At 49.4% G+C, this 20,766-nt stretch overlaps 1 protein-coding gene across 1 annotated transcript in view; it reads left to right on the forward strand.

Moving 5' to 3' along the window:
* Positions 1–20,766, forward strand: part of PDPR (pyruvate dehydrogenase phosphatase regulatory subunit) — a 77,119-nt gene that overhangs the window by 6,253 nt on the left and 50,100 nt on the right. The window lies entirely within an intron of this gene.

The raw sequence follows: 20,766 nt of genomic DNA on the forward strand, positions 1-20,766 counted from the left end.
AGCAGCCGGGAGCTGCCTGTAGCAGCGTCCAGGACTGGCTCGGCCGCCCGCGTCGCGGCGGAGGGCCGGAATTCCTCAGCCTTCCCCAAGGGCGGCTTCTTCGGCACTGCGCGTTACCATCGAGGCTTCACCAAGTGATTTCCAGATCCATTCCCCAGCGGGCCGAGGATCGCTGTTCGCTCCGACCGTAGTTCTGGATTCACGCCCGCCGCCCTGCAGCTCGAGCCGCCGCGAACGTCAACAAGCCCTCGCTCCGGCCCGGTGCCCACATGCACCAGCGCCATGCAGGCCGGGAGCCATGGGCCTCCGGGACACGGACCGAGCCCCGGGCGGGGCCTGGGTGACCTCTTGAGGCGGGGGGGGGGAAGGGGGTCGTTGCAAGTCTAACTGCCCCGGCTCTGCCCGCGCACGACCTCCCGCAGTCACTTTACGGCTCCACCCCACACTGCAAGCTAGCACAGCCCCTGCGCGTGCGTCACGGCGCGGACAATGCAATCAGGAGCCATCGCGGGCTCCTTCTCCTCACCCCACCCTCCCCGCCGCGTCCACGTGGCTTCGTTGGCCTAGTTGGGGGCCGACGTTGCTGGGGGGCGGTGCGCAGGGCGGAGCTGCGCGCCCGCGTGCAGTCGGGGGGTAGGGGTCGGGGGTTGTCGACTTGCTCTTAAATGCGGGGGGGGCGGGCCTTACGAGCGCGTCAAAACCGCCATGCCAGGCGCCCCCAAAGCTCTTGCGATGGAAAAGGCCAATGTCATTTACAGGGGTGTGACCTGGGGGGCGGGCAGCGCTTGTCGGCGCCGGTGTGGCCGGCTCTGCGCCCCCGCTGAGACAGGTGTGGACAGAGCGGCGGGAGTGCGCAGTGGAAGGAACCGTTTAGAAAACGTGACCTGGGAGGAAAGGGTGGAAGAGCTGGGTATGTTAGTGTCGCGGTGCAAAGGCAGGGACCCATAACAGGTTTAGCTACGTTAAGGGCTGTCGTATAGAGGATGGTGGCAGGGGGGTGGGACTAGGTGAACACCTGAGGTCCCTTCCAACCCTAATAATCTGTTGTTCTATGAATTGATCTCCATGTGTGGGACAAGAAGTCATTAGTGTAGTTTGCAGCAAGAGAGATTTAGGTTAAGTATTAGGGAAAAGGGTTTTTTTTTAACTATAAGGATAGTTAAGCATTGGAACAAGTTATCTAGGGAGTTTGTGGAATCGCTCTCATTGGAGATTTGAAGAACAGGTTAGACAAATGTGGAAAGGGTGATCTACCTGAATTAAATTCTGCCTGGGCACAGGGAGATGGACTTGATGACCTCTTCAGGTTCCTTTTAGCCCTATATTTTTGTGATTTCTGGCATGATGCTCATGATCGTGAGGGAATAATGGCTGGGTCTTTAAAGAAATCTAAGGTAGGTGCCCAACTCCCTTTAAAATTCAAACTCCATTGGATTCCACCCTTGTTGGACACATCTAAAATGAGATTGTAAGCTCAGGGACAGTTACCTTCACTTTTTGTTCATACAGTGAATGTGCACCAGTCATGGTGATATTAAAAAGCTAACTTTGTAAACATAGTTTCCTGTGTGCAAGTTACTGCTGTTAAGTGCTGGTCCCTGTTTCCTTTTCTCCTACTAAAGACCTGTAACCAAGAAATAGTATGTCACTGCCTGTTTTTCTGCATCAGTTGCTCTGCTGTGTCAACACTGAGTTGTGGGGGTGGTATTGCACATAAACTACGATTGCAGTATAATAAGAACCAGAGATTATTACTAAATACAGGCTGGAGTTTAAGTTCCCTTTAAGCTGCGTGGCCTCACAGCTGCCTATTAAACGCCGTGCAGGTGTTCAGGGCTGCAGTGGGGAGAGATGCTTCTCCCCAAGCCCCAAACCTGCTGCGGCGCCCCCCCCCCCCCGACCTGTCATGGACGGGGGACAGGTGCCCTGGTCCTGAGCCAGCCCAGCCCCGAACCTGCCGTGGCTGTGGGACAGGTGCCCCTCTCTCAGCCCCGGCTCAGGTCTGACCTGCTGTGGCCAGGAGATAGGCACTCCTCCCCCCAGCCCAGATGCTGCTGTCGGGGGGAGAGCTGGGGGAAGTCCTCTCTCCCCACTTTAGCCCCGGGGAGCCCACTGCACCCCCAGATCCCTCATCCCCAGTCCTCCCCTGAGCCTGCACCCCCAACCAGAGCCCTCACCCTCTCAAACCCCAATCCTCTGTCTCAGCCCTGAGCCCCCTCCTGCACTCCAAACCCCTTGGCCCCACCCCAGCAAATGAATTTTGTTATGTGCACCAATATGGAAGTGATGTGTCATGCATTGCTTCCATATTGGTGTACATAACAAAATTCATTCTGCATATGGATGGGAAAAAATAGAGGGAACACTGGTTTGGGGTAAACTGAAGAGAGAAATGTTGTGTTATAACTGGTGAGCTCTACCAGGATGTGGATCATAGCAGTGGGACTAGACAGTGTATCAGGCTGAGCAATGCCAACTGTACAGCAAGGAGCCTCCAGCAGCATCTATGATAAAACTAGCATCATTATGAAGCAACTGTACAGCCTCTAAGTCAAAGCTGTCTGGATTCTAGTACGTGCAGGATGTGCCTCTCCATTCAAATAAAGGATGAACATATCACTTCATTCTCAAACTTCACGTATTGCCATTTAATTTCAGAAGCCAGTTTAAATATTTCTCTACCGTCCTTCATGCACTTTGACTTCCTCTGTTTCCTTCCCTACCCTCTCCACTCACATTGGCATCTTTTCTGTCTCTTCACATGATCTTTCCACTCTTAGTACAAGCTTGTCTTGGAGACAAGAGTCCTGTGTAATGGTTCAACTTTATCTTTGTTTTCTTCTATTATGACTTATAGCATATTACAGGATTAAAGAAGAAACTCTCTGTCTCATAGTCTCTTTGATCTGTTCTAGTTCCTTTAGTAGCAAGGCTGTTCTTTTGAAATCTCAAGTCGGCACAGGCTGTTTTGTCTGTTTTTCATCGCATCGATTTTAATTGTTACCAAGTTTGCAGCTTATAGAGGCTTTCAAGTACCCTTTATCGCACATGATGTTTTACATGTGCAGTCAACCACCCTTCCTTACTTTACTTCTGAGTTCAGAACAGCTTGCAGATTCTATGACAGAGGTTCTCCAAAGTGGGGTCGATACCTAGAGGGGTCGAGGTTATTACCGGGGAGTCGCAAGCTGTCAGTCCATCCAACCTTGCTTGCTCTAGCATTTTTAATGGTTTATATATTTGAAGTTGTTTTATTGTGGCGGGTGCATCAGAACAATACAAAGTTGAGAACACTGTTTTGATAGTGGTATAGATACTCCTGTTGTTTTGCTTCGTAAGATGATTGGCAGTTGGCTAGTTAACGTGTGTAGAGGTGGGTGTCTCACGGAAGCTGACTTGACACCCTTGATGGATTTGTTTCTTCGGTTAACTGTCAGTGTCTGAGTTGGCGGTACAGCCGCGAGTAAGCTGTGAGAAGTAAAGACTTCGTCATTGTTCGCCGATCAAATGACATCAATCTGCGCAAAGAGGCTCCCCGCACATTTCGCTGCCAGTCAGGCAGATGGTGGGTAATCTTGGTTGTGTGGTGACTTGTGGGCACATCCGTTGCATCCACCTCTCCAAGCTAAGGATGGAAGGATATAGTCTTCTGGAACAGGGCAGTAGAGTTTTGATTTTCTCTTTATTAAGCATACTTGAACAACCTCAGAACTATATGGACTGCGCACACGTATTTTGTTGCGATTTTCCTATCTTATTTCTCCGCAATCAGAGCTGTAACGCTGCACATCAGTGATGGACTAGTCAAACCATTGCTTTGCCTTTTCACAGTCCAGGGAATTCTATATTTTAGCTGCTACTTACCGTTGGAACTTGTATAGGCATTCTGGAAAGCCTAATGCTCTATTGAGCAAGAAAGTAACAAATTTAGTTTTCAACTACTGAGTTTTCTTTCTTTCCAGTAAACTTTCCTCATGCCATTCCTGATGTCTTGCTGGCCTTCTCTCAGTTTATTTACAGGTTCTTATGACTCAACATAACAAGGGAGCTGCTGCTTTGTTTTTGTCTTAACAGTGCTTGTTTCGGGCTGGTGAGTGAAAATTATGTGTAGTTTTCGTTTGACCTGTAAATGGAGGGTCCAGGCTTGGTTCCGCCAAGCCTGATGTCATTATACAGGAATTTTTAGCGCTGCGCGATCTCTGTGAGCTCAAGTCGCGAACCTGGCTTAAATGCACCATATGTGGGTCCTTGATCCTCTGTAGAATTCTGGTAGATATTTCTTCACTATTAAATGCCCAGGAGTCGTTTGCAACCTTCGCAATCTTGACTTTAAGGGCGAGTCCAGGGTGAGGTCTAGATGATGTAATTAATTGAGTTGAAGAGGGCAATGTTCATTTATTGTGTGTGTATATTAAAGGGGCTGGACGATATAGATTCAGGCTGCTCTGCACAAATTTGCACCATTTTAGACTAACCTGTTGCAACCTCGGTATGTGGTTTATAAGGCTTTCTACTGCATTAGGATTGTCCACAAGGTGCTCTAAGGTATTTGACTGTTGTGTAGACAAACCCTATGCCTCAATCCTGTAGTAGGAGTGGGGCAACTGTTTTGCCGTGGCCACTTGGGTGGTAAACTGCACTGGAGGGCATAGGTAGGAGGTGTGCTCCCCAAACAGCTGGACCTCCCCTTTCTCGGCCCCTAATTAAACCTGACTCCATCACTTCCACTGCTCGTGTCCCAACACCCTTCCGGACCCCCACCCTTAACCCCCTGGTCCCAGTCCCGTGACTGCTCTGCTCTGACCCCATCCACACCCTTATCCCTTGACAGGCCCCCCGGGACCCCATGCCTATCCAACCCACCCCCTGTTCCCTTGATCCCTATCCACCCCCTGACAGGCCCCCCCGGGACTCCCATGCTTTTATCCAACCCCCTCCCTCTGTCTCCCAACTGCCCCCAGAACCTCTGCCCCATCCAACTGCTCCCTGTTCCCTGACTTCCACTGGGAACCCCTGCCCTTTATTCAACCTCCTGGCCCCCTTACGAAGCCGCTCAGAACAGCATGTCTGGAAGCCACGCCACCTGGCTGGAGCCAAACATGCTGCCACGCTGCTCGGCTGGAGTGCGCAACCCTGCTGCCCAGAGCGCAACCCGCATGGTGGCGTGGCTGCAGGGGAGGGGCCAGGGGCTAGCCTCCCCGTCCAGGAGCTCGGGGGCTGGGCAGGACGGTCCCTCAGGCCATAGTTTGCCCACCTCTTCTGTAGTAGTTTTGGCCCATAGCTTCATGCATGTGAATAGTCCCACTGAGGTCAGCCTGCTGTCATGAGTAAAGTTACATAAACGTCATCATAGAGTCATAGGACTGGAAGGGACCTCGAGAGGTCATCTAGTCCAGTCCCCTGCACTCATGGCAGGACTAAGTATTATCTCCATAAGCATTAAATGTTTGTAGAATAAAGCCCTGAGTTCATTCTGTCTGTATTCCCTGATAAGCAGAGGAACCTAGACTTGCTAGGGTTACTGATGGGCAGAGTTAAGCCCTTGTGAAATTTTAAAATAAAATAAGCAATTTTGCAGTTTCATTTCAGTTGAATTTGTGCCTGCAAGGCCCAGCTTTTCTATGACTTTCATTAATGTGATAGTTTTGCATCAAAACACATGGAATCCTCCCTTCCCCCAAGTTTGTGCTTGTGCTAATGCAAGATTTAATTGCCATACAAATTAAATGTTGAGGATCTTTCTCATAACAAGGCCATCTGAATGGAAATAAGTCTATGTGACACTCAAATGATCCTTCAAAATAAAGGAAAGAAACCCAGAAAATGTTGCATGTTATTCATGAAATTGGACCATGTTCACAAAATCCTCACAATGTAATTTGAAAACCACAGTTTGGATACTTTCCACAGTCCTAGTGATCACTTTTAATGTGTCACTGTAGCTGAGGCCCTGTCTATACTACAGCTATAACAGAATCCGGGGGCTGTTGCATCACAGAGAAAAGGTGTAGTAGAGACAGGACTTAGCCATAGTCCTATAACCTCGTTAGCATGATGGACTCTCTAGGATTTTGGTCTGGTTACAAGGGATTTAGGTCCCATCTACACAACACCTTTTTAATGCATTATAATTTGGCTTTCTGTCTTGCAGTCAAGACCCCATTTACTCCACAGTAAACTGACCCTAGATTCTGTGGCAAAATCCACTCATTCTGCTTCAGCTTCACTCTCCCCCCACATTTCCTTGGTGTCTAGATTTCTGCATTGACAACTTGAACAGTAAGCCAGTGGCAGGGCTGGTATTAGAATCCAGGTCTTCTGATTCACGTAATTGTGCTCTATTCACTCCACCATGGTGCCTCACCATGGTGTTAGTTCATTGTTCCCTAGTAGGCTCTGTATTGATATCTTGTTGGGATGATTGAAGTGAGGGGGCACAGACCATGCTTGGCAGCTGCTGCAGATTGCTGATTTGGACTCTTTGTTTTGGAAGATGAGTAAACACAGTAGCAGGGCAGCAGTTTGTATGAGATGCTTTTTCTTTTCAACGGAAGAAAAATGTGGACTCCACCCATTTTTTTAAACAATAACTTGGATTCTGAGGAATACAGCAAACATTGCTAAAAAGACCCTGGAATGATGGAATCCATGCAATTTTCCCCACAGTTAAAATTTTCCACTTGTCCTGCTGATGAGTTTTCCTATAGTATTTTTCCTGGAAACAGAGGGCAGTGTTTTTAGCACTCTAAACTTTTTTGTATTCTCTCTTAATTTGGTTCATGCAAAATTTCATTGTTTCCCCCATTGACAGGATTAGTTGTTGCAGCCTGTGGGCTATTAAATGCTCCTAAGCATCTGTTGTGTAGCTCAGGTTTTGAGTTTAACATGTGACAGAAATCTGAATTAGCTGTGAAACATATCTTGGTTGCACCTAGAGGAGGCTTAAAGTTTTATTGCCATAATAAAAAATAGATGTCTGAATCTCTGTGCATAACCAGTTGTTGCTCAACAGTGATTCTCTGTAGGGCACTGAGGTTATAGAACCATAGAATATTAGGTTTGGAAGAGACCTCAGGAGGTATCTAATCCAACCCCCTGCTCAAGGCAGGACCAACACTGAGTAAATCATCCCAGCCAGGGCTTTGTCAAGCTGGGCCTTAAAAACCTCTGAGGATGGAGATTCCACCACCTCCCTAGGTAACCCATTCCAGTGATTCACCACCCTTCTAGTGAAATAGTATTTCCTAATATCCAACCTAGATCGCCCCCACTGCAACTTGAGATCATTGCTCCTTGTTCTGTCATCTGCTACCACTGAGAACACCCAAGTCCCATCCTCTTTGGAACCCCCCTTCAGGTAGTTGAAGGCTGCTATCAAATCCCCCCTCATTCTTCTCTTCTGAAGACTAAACAAGCCCAGTTCTGTCAGCCTCTCCTCGTAAATCATGTGTCCCAGCCCCCTGATCATTTGTGTTGACCTCTGCTGGACTCTCCAATTTTTCCACATCCTTTCTGTAGTGGGGGGTCCAAAACTGGATGCAGTACTCCAGATGTTGCCTCACCAGTGCCAAATAGAGGAGACTAATCACTTTCCTCAATCTGCTGGCAGTGCTCCTACTAATGCAGCCCAATATGCCATTAGTCTTCTTGGCAACAAGGGCAAACTGTTGACTCATATCCAGCTTCTCATCCACTCTAATCCCCAGGTCCTTTTCTGCAGAACTGCTGCTTCAGTCTTGGTACCTGTAGCAGTGGTGTGGATTTCTGTCCTAAGTGCAGGACTCTGCACTTGTCCTGTTGACCTCATCAGATTTCTTTGCCTCAGTCCTTCAATTTGTCTAGTCACTCTGGACCCTACCCCTACTCCAGGTTATTCATGTCTTCTGATATAGAATTCCTATCTCAGAACCAAATGTGTGGGATTAATAGGGCTTGAAATGTCTGCAAGAGATGCCCATACCGATAAGACTTAGTTTTTTTAAAGATCACTCACTAGCAAACATTAGTACTTGCAGAGGGTATTTGGAAGGCTGTTGATTTAAAGGTAGATATCGCTGAGTGGAAGATGTGCCCACTGCCTCTCATTAAACCTGCTGATTTTAGCAGAGTTTCCAAAAGTATTCAAATAGAATGAAATGTTTTTGCTTACTCAGCCGTGCATTTTTTTTTTAAATGAGACCAGGCTGATAATTGCTGTGTGAAAGGAGACAGAATACACTTGTATCAGGGTAGCCGTTTTAGTCTGATCTGTAAAGCAGCAAAGTATCTCTGTTGCACCTTATAGATTAACAGACGTTTTTGAAGCATGAGCTTTCAGGGTGATACCACTTCGTCATTGCATGTAGTGGAATATTTCCAGGGGCAGGTATATATATGTGAGCAAGCTAGAGATAATGAGGTTAGTTCAATCAGGGGAGGATGAGGCCCTGTTCTAGCAGTTGAGATGTGAAACCAAGAGAGGAGAAACTGGTTTTGTAGTTGGCAAGCCATTCACCAGTCTTGTTTAAATCCTGAGCTGATGGGTCAATTTGCGATGAAGCTGAAGCTCAGCAGTTTCTCTTTGAGTCTGGTCCTGAAGTTTTTTTGCTGCAGGATGGCCACCGTTTAAGGTCTGCTATAGTGTGGCCAGGGAGGTTGGAAGTGTTTCCTACAGGTTTTGTATATTGCCCATTCCTAATGTCTGATTTGTCTCCTTCCCATGGTCGATGATGATGTCATCAGTGTAGCATACAATGAATTGAATGACCTCCAGAATAACATGTCCTAGCCACCATGGATGTAGAGGCTCTTACACAAACATCCCACACACAGATGGATACAAGCTGTCAGGAACAGTATCCCTGATGATGCACAGGCACAACTGGCTGCCGAGCTCTGTGTCTTTATCTTCTCACAACAACTATTTCAAAATTTGGTGAACATATATATCATCCAGATCAGTGGCACCACTATGGGCACCCGCATGTCTCCTGCCCCTGGAAATTTCCACTACATGCATCTGACGAAGTGGGTATTCACCCACGAAATCTCATGCTCCAAAACGTCTGTTAGTCGTAAAGGTGCCACAGGTTCTTCTGTCGAGTGATTGCTCATATCCATTCCAGTTGGAGTAGCGCGCGCTACAATGCCGTCGTCCGGAAGACTTTTACCCTAGCAACGCTCGGCGGGTTGGGCTGGGCGCCCCCTGGAGTGGCGCGCTATGGCACCGGATATATACCCCAGCCGAACCGGCCACCTTCAGTTCCTTCTTACCGCCCATGTCGGTCATGGAACACGTGGAGTGCGGCTTAGCTGACTCCACTTCCCTAGCTACTTTAGTTTCTCGTTTGTTATCGTGTATATAGTTATACATTCTGGTGTGTGTGTGTGTGTGTGTGTATATATATATATATAGAGAGAGAGGAGTTATACGTTCTTACTTAATAGTATAGTTTAGTAATAGTTAGCGGGGTTTGGGGAGTAGCCCTTCCCTCATTCAGTGCTGGAGCCCATGCCCGGCTCACTGGGTTTCAAACCGTGCTCGGCCTGCCATAGGCCGATGCCGACAGGAGATCCGCACGACTCCTGTTTTAAGTGCGTCAGGGAATCACACTTGACAGCTAAGTGCTCCATTTGCAAGGCTTTCAAGCCACGAAGAAAAAAGGAGTGGGACATCAGACTGAAACAGCTCCTCATGGAGGCGGCTCTCACCCCTCCACCTTCGGCACCGAGCGCTGGTCAGTCGGTGAGCAGAAGTGCCTCCGCGGCGCCAGACATCACCGGTACGCCTAAAGACTCTCGGCATCGAACGTCGCCGGCACCGAAGTCGGCTCCACGACGATCCCTATCCCCGAGGTTGAGGAAGGCCAAGACTCCTGCTGCGTTGGCACCGCCCGCACCACAGCCAGAGAGTACGCATAGGTTGGATCGCCCGGCGCAGACTAAATCGGCACCGTCGATTCCGGTCCCACAAGGGCCGTCGAGTCCAGGGCCTGTTAGCTCCCCGGCGCGTACCACGGGAGAGCTCACCATGCCGTCCACGCCAGAGGCGTTTTCAGCGGTGAGAGATCTAATCGCCTTGACAGACTCGGCACTGCCTCTACCCCCGGCACCGCCGGTGCAGGTAATCCAATCTATAGGCAAGCCGATCCTGATTAGACCACTGTCTGTCGGTGGAGCGGACTGGCACCGCTCAAGATGGCGGTCCTGCGGACGCTCCATGTCAAGATGACGCTCCAGTTCTCGACGCCGCTCGCAGTCCCGGCACCGTTCTCCTACATGGCACCGGTCAGACTCGCGGCACCAGTTGGACTCCCATTCTCCGACTCACTACCCACGGCACCGCTCCAGTTCTCGGCACCAATCCAGGCACCGTGCCTCCCGAAGCCATTCACGCCGCAGGGATTCGAGATCTTGGTCGACCTCCTGGCACCGATCTGGTCGCAGGTCCCGATCTCGATCCCAGTACCGATATGAGTCCCGGCACCAGTCCCCGATAAGGAGGGAAGCGAGGTCTGTGGGAACTTCAGCACAAGGCTTCTCCGCTCCTCCATGGCCATCCAGACATACGTCGGTGTCCTCCCACGCGGACAGTTACTATGACCAAGATCGCGATGCGGATGTGCCTACCGGAGTCTTTCAAGAGGTCCTGTCTCAGGACCCAGGACCTCACCAGTGGTCCTTTTGGACACCTTGGGCGTACCATCAGGCCCAAGGTGCTCCGCTAGTTCAGGCCTACTCCGCTTCCTCAGAGCATCGAGCACCAGAGGCCACAGTTAGCCGTTCCCTTCCATCCGGACAGAGGAGCCAATGGTCCACCCACCGGGTTCCCCGGTGCTGCTGGAGCAGGAACCGGTGCATGGGCAAGAGGTTATACAGGACCCGCTCCTCCCTGGTGTTTCATCATCTTCCTCTCCAGATGAGGCAGTAGCAAGGACTTCCTCCTCGGGGCCACCTCCAATAGCCCTAAGAGCCCATCAAGACCTTCTTAGGAGGGTAGCTCTCAATATCAGTCTTCAAGTGGATTTACCTTTTATCAGGACCATCCAGGCCACTGCCGACACCTTATGGCAGTCCCCAGCCTCCATTCACCCTACGGCAAAGGGAGTCGAGCGGAAATACATGGTACCCTCTCGGGGGTATGAGTATCTGTATGTCCTCCCTCCTCACTAGTTGTCCAATCGGTCAACAAGAGAGAACGCCATGGCCAACTGGCGCCAGCCCCTAAGTCAAAGGAGGCTAGGCGTATAGACCTACTCGGCCGCAAGGTGTATTCGGCAGGCGCCCTACAGCTCCGAGTGGCAAATCAGCAGGCTCTACTGAGCCGTTATAATTACAACACCTGGGCGGAGGTGGGTAGATTTACAGAACTACTCCCCCCGGACTCCCGCCAGGAATTCACTGCATTCCTAGAAGAAGGGAAAAAGGTGGCCAGAACCTCCCTCCAGGCTTCTCTAGATGAGTCCGACTCGGAAGCCAGAACTCTGGCCTCTGGTATCACCATGAGACGCATCTCATGGCTACAGGTCTCCAACCTCGCACCCGAGCTGCAATATACCATCCAGGACTTACCTTTTGATGGCAAGGGTCTGTTCTCGGAAAAGACCAACCCCAGGCTACAGAGCATAAAAGACAACAGGGTCATCATGCGCTCTTTAGGCAGACATACACCCGTGACCCAACGCAGACCTGTCCATCCCCAGGCTCGCCGCCCGTACTTTATGCCCAGGCACAGGCAAGACTTCAGCAGACGGCGCAGGCTGGGTGGCCGTAGACGCAAGTCCGGGCCCCAAGGGGGTCAAAACCACACCCCCTCAAAACCACCACCAGGACCTAAGTCTGCCTTTTGAAGGTACACTCGAGGACAGCGTACCAGTTTCAGGACAGGATCCTTCTCCTCCCTTCTCCAACCACTTCTCCCACTTCCTCCTGGCGGTGGGTCCCAATTGACCTCAGCCCTCTAGATCCTACGCCGGTAAAAAGGATACCACCCTCCAATTTGTTTTAACCCACCTTCCCACCTCCAACCAGTCCCTCTTCAGACGCTGCACGGCAGCAGGACGCAGCAACAGAGCTTGCTAACAGGGGAAGTTTCAGTGGAGTTTTCAGGGGAGTGCAGGGGAGACTAAGGTGGGAAACCAACAAGCCAGATAAGGCGAGGGGGCAGCCAGTGCTTGTTGGGGCCTGTGAGCGGTTGGTGGCGTGGACTGCCAGGCATAGAGTGGAAGCCATGAGTGAGCAGAGGCAGCAGTGAGAGACACATTGAGGATGACGGATGTGAGCTGTGGCATGTAAGGGTCTGGAGGGGGCACCGGAAAGGAGTTTTGTCTGATGAAGTGCCGCCATGAATAGAGGCTCTGGAAAGAAAAATAAGAGGACTGGAGACAGGTGGAAACTGGCTGAGTTTAGAAGGGGGTTTGACAGATGATGGAACACAAGACGTGATGAGCAACAGGGAATAAGCTCAGACATGCATGGAAGCAGAACCAAAAGAATTTCTGAGGAGAGATGCTGGTGAGGAAAGTGGAACGGGGATAGCATGTGACTAGGGAACGAGGCAGAGGAAAAGACGGCCGTGACAGAGAATAGAACTCATGAACAGGTTTGCGAGTTGAAAATGAAGATGGAGCACACAGGTGCTCGCGGGAGGAGAGAGGCAGAAAAAGAGACGACAGCTAGTACCCTGCAGAAGGAGGGGAGGAGTCAATGGAGGCAACACTAGTATGAGCCCAGGAGGATGCAGGGCGAATAGAATCGAGAGGATTGCGCCCAGCAGGTGCAGGGATAGACGGAGAATACACTGTCACCAGGCAAAGGAAGGTCACGGATTGGAGACTCTTAATGAGAAGAAATGGACAGGCTGTAACTAGAGCTGATCGGGAAACAGAAAGGGTGTGCTGTCTGCCGGTGCTAAGATACCAGGATGTGGACCTGAGGCTGAAAAGGACCTCAGCGGGAGCGGGAGAGAAAAGAATCCGTTGATTGTCTCATGTGGAACGAAAATGATACGGCTAGTTACTTGCTGGACTGTATCAAGGGAGGAGTATGCAGACTGGGAAGACCTCAAGGAAATGAGGCTCAGGTGATCTTCAGTGGGATTCTGCCGTTCTAGAGAAGGCAACGAAGGAGTGACAAATTATGACGATTAACAATGGCTCAGGCAGTGGTGTATAAGTAGGGCTTTGGATGTACAGATCATTGGGAAAGCATTTACGGACAGACGACTGTCTCTTGGATGACTTCACCTAAGTAAGGAGAAGTAGACTTCTAGGATGAGGGTTGCCAACCGCATTAAGAGAGCTTTAAACTAGGAAAGTTGGGGGGAGAAATTGGTTGGGAGATGTCCAGAGATCTTCCACGCCAAATAAAACCTGGAGAGGGAAGTAAACAAGTGAAGGGGGATACGCTTGTGACCGAGAATTGACCCCAAGGAGGAAAAGCGGTAGACTAAGACTAACAGGTATCTGGGTGTCAGAATGTCTGTCACAAAGGGGAAAGATGCACTGACGCAAACGCCAAAATAAAAGTCTGTACACTCTCGCGGAGCCTAGGGAAACAAATGGAGGAACTGGAGCTACTGGTGCAGGAAGTGAAACCGATATTAATAGGATAAACAGGAACATGGTGGAAGTAGTACTCATGACTGAGTACAGGTATTGAAGGCTCATGTGCTGTTTTAGAAAAGACAGGAAGAAAGGCAAAGTGGTGGAGTAGCATTGTACATCAAATGATGAGGTAACTGTAATGAAATAAGTGATGGAATGGATAAGACAGAGTCGGTCAGGAAAAATCACACTGGTAAAAAACTACTAGAGCCTCCCCTGAGATAGTGCTTGGGGTGTGCTACAGACTCGCCGGAAATCTGATTTGGATATGGAGTAGATGACCTCTTAATGTCTTAATGAAGTAAACACTAAGGGGAAATGGTGATCATGGGACTTCAACTTCCCGATATGACTGGGACAAGTGCTTGCAAGCATACATAGGTCAGATTTTTTCTGGATGTGAATAGCGGACTGGAGTCTTCACCAAGTAGTTAAGTACCGACAGAGGGGATGCCATTTTAGATTTGGTTTTGGTGAACATGAGACTCGTAGAAGAAATGGTGGTAGGGGATCAACCTGGTTCGAGTGATCATGAGCTGTCAGTTCAAACTAGATGGAAGGATAAACAACGAGATCTGTGGGGATTAGGTTTTGACTTTCAGGGCTAATTTAAAGAGTTAAGGAATTTAGTTAGGGAAGTGGATTGGAACAAGAGGAACTTTGTGGATTTAAATGCGAAGGAGGGCCTGGAATTACTTTAAGTGAAGCTGCAGAAACTGTTGGAAGCCTGCATCCCAAGCAGGGGGAAAAAAACATGGCAGGAGTTGTAGGCAGGCTGGCTCGAGCAAGCATCTCAAGAGGGGATCTAGGAAAGCAGAAAGCTTACAGGGATGGAAGAAAGGCGGGGGATTAGCAAGGAGTACCTCAGTGAGGTCAGACCATGTAGGGATAAAGTGGAAGGCTAAAAGCCATGTAAACTGGACATTGCAAAGGGAAATAAAACCAATAGTAAAAGGTTCTATAGCACATAAATAAGAAGAAAACAAAGAAAGAGAAGTGGGGCCGCTATAGCACTGACGATGGAAATGGGTTAAGGATACTCCAGGCATGGCCAAATCTAAATAATACTCTGCCTCAGTCTTTAATAAGACTAGTGAGGAGTTTTTAGGGATGATGAGGGATGGAAACAGGAAATGAGGAATGGAGTGGATATTACCGCACTGAGGTAGAGGCAGAACCTTGGGACACAGTTAATGGGATAAAATCAAGAGGGCCCGGAAATCTCCATCCAGATATTTAAAGGAACTGGTGCTGAAATTGCGAGCCCGTTAGCGAGAATTTTTAATACATCGGTAAACTCAGGGGTTGTACCGTACGACTGGAGAAGCTAACGTCGTTCCCTATTTTTAAGAAAGGGAAAAAAACGGATCCGGGTACTATAGGCCTGTTAGCTTGACGTCTAGTATTAAGTCTAAAAAAATTTTGAAGGAAGAGAGTAGTAAGGACATTGAGTCAATGGTAAATTGGGACGAATTTGCAACATGATTTACTAAAGGTAGATCGTGCCAAACAACTGATCCGTCTTTGAGAGGTGACAAGATTACTTAACAAAGGAAATGCGGTAGATCTATTAACTCGATGTCAGTAAGCGCATTTTGACAGGGTTCCACATGGGAACTGCTTTAGTTAAATTGGAAAAGATGGGGTATAGAATAAAATGAAAGTTGTAAGGTGGATAAGGAACCTGGGTTAAAGGGGAAGACTCCAGCGGGTCGTACTGAGGTGGAACTGTTCAGGCCTGGAAGAGGTTTACTTGGAGTCCAAGGATTCCGGTTTTGGGACGACATTATTTATATTAATATATAAGAAGAGAAGAAGATAGAAAAAAATACTGGGGGTATTGCTAACACAGAAAAGACGGGATACTGATACAGGAAGTCTGGACCACCTTGTAAACTGGAGTAATGTATAGGATGAAAAATTATAGTGAAAGTGCAAGGTCAGCACTAGGATTAATAATAAGAATTTTAGATATACGTTGGGGACGCATCAGTTGGAAGCAAACGAGGAGGGAAGAAGGACCTTGGGGTATTGGTTGATAGCAGGATGTCATGAGCGACAATGCTGATATGGCCGTTAAAAAGCAAAATGCGGTTTTGGGTGCATCAGGCGAGGTATTCCAGCAAGGATTAGGAGGTGTTGTACCGTATATATAGGCGGTGAGACCCCACCTGGAAATTGTGTGCAGTTTGGGTCCTGTTAAGAAGGATAATTCAAACTGGAACAGGTTCAGAGACGGGCTACTAGGAATGATCAGAGGATGGAAACCTGCCTTATGAAAGAAGACTCAAGAGCTTGGCTTGTTTAGCCGGCCAAAAGAAGCCCGGGGGATATGCTTGCTCTATATAAATAATCAGGGGATTTAACGTGGGAGGGAGAGGAATATTTAAGCTTAGTATAATGTAGGCAACAGGACAAACTGGTACAACTGGATATAGGAGTTTAGACTTGAAATTAGATGAAGTTTCCTAACATTAGGAGAGTTCTTGTATACACTCCAAGGGAGTAGTGGGGAGCAAAAGACTTATCTGGCTTTAGATTAAGCTGATAAGTATATGAGGGATGATATGATGGGATAGTTTTAATTTGGGCAGCTGATCTGAATATCAGCAGATAAGTCTGCTCACTGGTCTGTGAGGGGGTGTTGGATGGGATGGATTTGAGTTACTGCAGAGAATTCTTTCCTGGGGCTGGCTGGTGGGTCTGCCCACATGCTCAGGTTTGCTGATGGTCATATTTGGGGTGGAAGGAATTTCTCCAGGGTGGAATTTGGCAGAGGCCCTGGAGGTTTTTTTCGCCTTCCTCTGCAGCGGGGCATGATCAACTTGCTGGTGGATTCTCTGCAGTTTGAGGTCTAAAACGCACAATTTTGAGGACTTCAATAACCTCAGTCATGGGTTAGGTGTTTACAGAATGGATGGTAGGTCTGTGGCCTGTTGTGCAGGAGGTCAGACTAGAATGATCATATTAATCCCTCTTACTATGAGTCTGAGTCTGAAGACCCCTCACTCTCCCAACAGGACCTCATAACAGGACATAGCCATCTTCGCACACCCGAACCCCTTGGCAGGCCTTCACTCACGGCATGGCCCGCGTGCTAAACAGATTGGAGTTATGCCTGCTTCACTCCGGTATCAAACATATATCCTAAGTAGCAGAAAGCCTTCACTTGGTCAACATACCTGCCAAGTGGAAACGTTCTCCCTGCTGGTGTGAACGCCAGAATGCACTCCTTCTGAGGTCTCAATCCCCACTGTTTGACACTCTTGGTCCTTAGCACATGGCCTGGCGATATCTTCCTTTGAGGGTGCACTTGGCAGCTATCTCCACATTCCATCCAGCGAGAAGAGTGGCCACTCCGTGTTTTCCACCCTTAGTTCTAGATTCTTAAGGGCCTGGAGCTCTCTACCCCTCCGTACACCGCTGCCCCCACCTGGGACCTCAACCTGAGTCTACGGACTTATGCACCGCCATTCCGAGCCGTTGCAACTTGCTCCTGTAACCTGTCCTGGAAGACAGTCTTTCCAGTGGGCCATTACATCAGCCAGACGGGTCTTGAACGTCGCGCACTTAAAGTGGACCACCGTATACTGTCTTTCAGCAGACAGGTACAGTTGCGACCCGTCATCCGGCGTTCCCCCTAAGGTAGTGTCGGCCTTCATACCAACCAGGACATCTCCTTCCAGTCTTCTTCCAAAGACCTCATCTCGACGGGTAGCAGCAGTTACGGTCTCCTTAGATGAGTAGAGGCACCGCTTTATAATCGAGCAGACGCGAAACCTTCGCTGAAAAATCCCCCCAACTCTTTGTTGCAGTAGCTGAACGGTATGCACCCACCACCCTTCTGCCTCCCAGAGGATCTCCTCTGGAGTAAAGCAGCATGCTATATCACGCACTATGTATATAGAACCTGACCTCAGTCCATTCAGGGCATCTCACGCGCATTGATCTACCAGACTCACGGCTCAATCAGGCCACTGCCTGGCCACAGTACCCATGCGAGAGAGGCGAGCTACGCCTGGTCCTGGTCCACACCTTTGCGTTCGTCCCGATGCCTAGGTCAATCAGTCTACGAGACGAGCAGCCTTTGTCCTCAGTCGGTTTGTCTACGCTGCCAAATGCTCACGCACCGCTCTCTCCGCCTAAAGTAAGCTTGAGAATCACCTAACTGGAATGGATATGAGCCAAATCACTCGAAGAGAAACAGACGGTTACTCAAAACTTTGTAACTGTTGTCTTCGCCTGATGTGTTGGCTCATATCCATCCAAACCACCCTCGCCTCCCCACTGTCGGCAGTAGCGCAAGAAGGAACGCAAGGTGCCAGGTCGGCTGGGGTATATATCTGGTGCCATAGCAACGCCACTCCCGGGGGCGCCCAGCCGACCCGCTGAGTGTTGCTAGGGTAAAAAGTCTTCCGACAAACGTGCACGCAGCGCGTGCACACCTAACTGGAATGGATAATGAGCAACACATCTCGAAGAACAACAGTTACAAAGGTGAGTAACCATCTTTTCTTCGCTGTTTTTACAGAACATACCTGATGGACATGTCGTTTTACAAGACATGTACGTGATACTGGAGCAGACAATAATTTCCTTGAATATGGCCCCTCTCCTGCTTGATGTGTCTCACCAATTGCTTCTATTGGAATCCTAAGTCATTTTGAATTAGTTTCTAGGATTGTAATGTCACTTTCTTCGAGTGCGGTCCTTGTGGGTGCTCCACTCCAGGTGATGGTGTGTTGCGGCGCCATTGAGCGGAGATCTTCTGTAGCAGTGCCTGGTCGGGATGCACACGCTCAGATGCAGTCTCGCAATGTCGTTAGGGTCTTCTTGAATGCATGCGTCCCGCACCCCTTTCAGTTCCTTCTCAACCGTCCTCGGCTGAAGATGGGACTCAGGGCAGCGCTTATCTCTTACCTAGTTACTCTAGGAAATAAGTAGAGAAAAATAGAAATAGTTAGCTAGCCATTTCCCAGTTCTCCCTTTCCTTTAGCACAGTTCATTAGTTTAAAAAAAAAATTCCCCCTACCCCCCAAATTAGTCTCTTGTTGAGACTTCCTTGGCCGCTTATACTTTCATTATGGTGGGGTTGCCAGGCTTTCAGAAATGTTGGTCCTGCAAGGAGTTCTGCCGCAGTCCATTAGGCACTCACTCTGTTAAATGCCTCGACGAGACACACGTCCGTGCGAAGTGTCTCCTTTGTACCAACTTAAAAACTAGAGCTCGCCATGACAGAGACTTGCAGCTAAAAATGCTCCTCATGGAGAAAGCTCTGCAGCCGCCTATGGAGAAGGGCAGTAAACCCTCTCCCTCATGCTCCCCTGCCAAGTCAGAACCAACCGGGAGCGCGGCTTCACCCTCTCATGTGAAGGGCAGGAAGCCCTAATGTCTCCTGTCAGAGACACTCAAAAGGGTAAAGGATCTCCCACAAGGTCTTTACCCTTGGTGCTGACAGCATCCAGAGCAGGCATCTCTGATCACCCCAGCACCTCAGCAGCAGCTCACGCGGGGCGCAAAAGCAGTGACCCGACTTCCCACAGCGGGAAGCTCTCCTCAGCACCGGTCCCACTGGCACTGACAATAGACCCGGTGCCGGCAGCGCATTCCACCCTGGTGCCGACAAGAACATTGGCACCGAGCCTGTCTGCCAAGCCTGGAGCAGATTCAGACCCCCATGCGGCTCTCACAGAGGTCTTGCAGCTCCTACAAAAGCGAAACAAAGATCACTCGAGGCTGCCGCTCACACTTCATGCTCTGCAGCACGCTAGCCTAGGGATCAGCAACAATTCCTGCATCAGCAGGATGTCTCTCTGGCTCCTTAGCTTGACCCTCTGCTCCTCGACATGGATCCCTCACTGCTTGAACAGCAGCTCTTGCCACCTGACCTGGCTACTTTCACAGATAGTGAGAATGACATACTGCACCAGGCAGAGTTCTCCCCACTTGAGTCCCCCCCCTCCACCGGAGCCATACACACCCCAAGACATGGCGCATCATAAGAATCAGTCTCAGTTTCCCTACTTTATCCCCCAAGACCCAACTTTTCCTGCCCAGTGTCCTGGCCTCAGTGGTACCTGTGGTCAGCTCCTGCCACTGCTCCTCCTTGCACCCCTTCTACCAGATCGCAAGCTCATCCTATGCCTATATCCTCAGCTCCATCAACGTCTAGAGCTCCTGAACCTCTTCCTGAAGAGGTAGGCTGTGAATCCTTCCCGGATTTACCAGCTCTTGCCTCACCATCTGCCACAGAGGACGCCCTCATGCCTCCACCTCCACAAAAAGTGGATGACTTTAAGCAATTCCAGGAACTTTTCAAGAGAGTGGCACTCAGCCAGGACATTTCTTTGGAGGAAGTCCAGGAAACACAACATGGACTCCTCAAAATCCTCCAGCCCTCTGCACCTTCAAAGATCTACCCATAAACGAAGCTCTCTTAGAACCAGCTGATACTCTCTGGCAGACCCCTGCCTCCATCCCACCAACTTGCAGGAAAGCTGAATGTAAATACTACATGCCCATGAAGGATGTTGATTTCTTATTTTTCCACCCACAACCCAATTCTCTGCGGCAACGCAGAGAACAAAGCAGCCACACTACTGGCCTACTCCTCAGGACAAGGGCCTCAAAGGCCTTGACCTCCTGGGCTGCAAGGTTTATACCTCTTCTACTCTACAATTTAAAATTGCAAACTATTGCACCCTCCTTGCAAGCTATGACTATGACAACTACAACAAGCTCTTTGATTTTACTCCAATATGCCGAAGGACAGGAGAGCGGACTTCAAGTCAGTCCTTGTCGAAGGTCAGTTGTTGTCTAGGATGGTACTACAAGTGTCCATGGACATGGCAGATATGGCAGCCCGCACCACTGCTACTGCAGTGATGATGCACCAGTCTTCCTGGCTGGCTGCATCTGGTATCCTCAAGGATTTGCAGACCAAAGTGGAAGAAGACCTTCCCAGGGTTCTATGCAAGATCACAGAGGACAAGGCCTGGGTCACACTTATTGTCCCAGCTTGGTCCAGACAAACATAATATCCTTACCTGCTACGCATGTCCATCCGTCCTCCAAGGACTGTCCCCGACAGGTCAGATCTGCTCTCCCAGAACTGCAGTCAGCTTTTCCATCCACAGCTCCGGAAACTCCATCTGACGGTGTGTTTCCTTCATAGTTTCAGTCC

This window comes from Chelonoidis abingdonii, chromosome 19 (genome assembly GCF_003597395.2).
Source record: "Chelonoidis abingdonii isolate Lonesome George chromosome 19, CheloAbing_2.0, whole genome shotgun sequence".
Lineage (NCBI taxonomy): Eukaryota > Metazoa > Chordata > Testudines > Testudinidae > Chelonoidis > Chelonoidis abingdonii.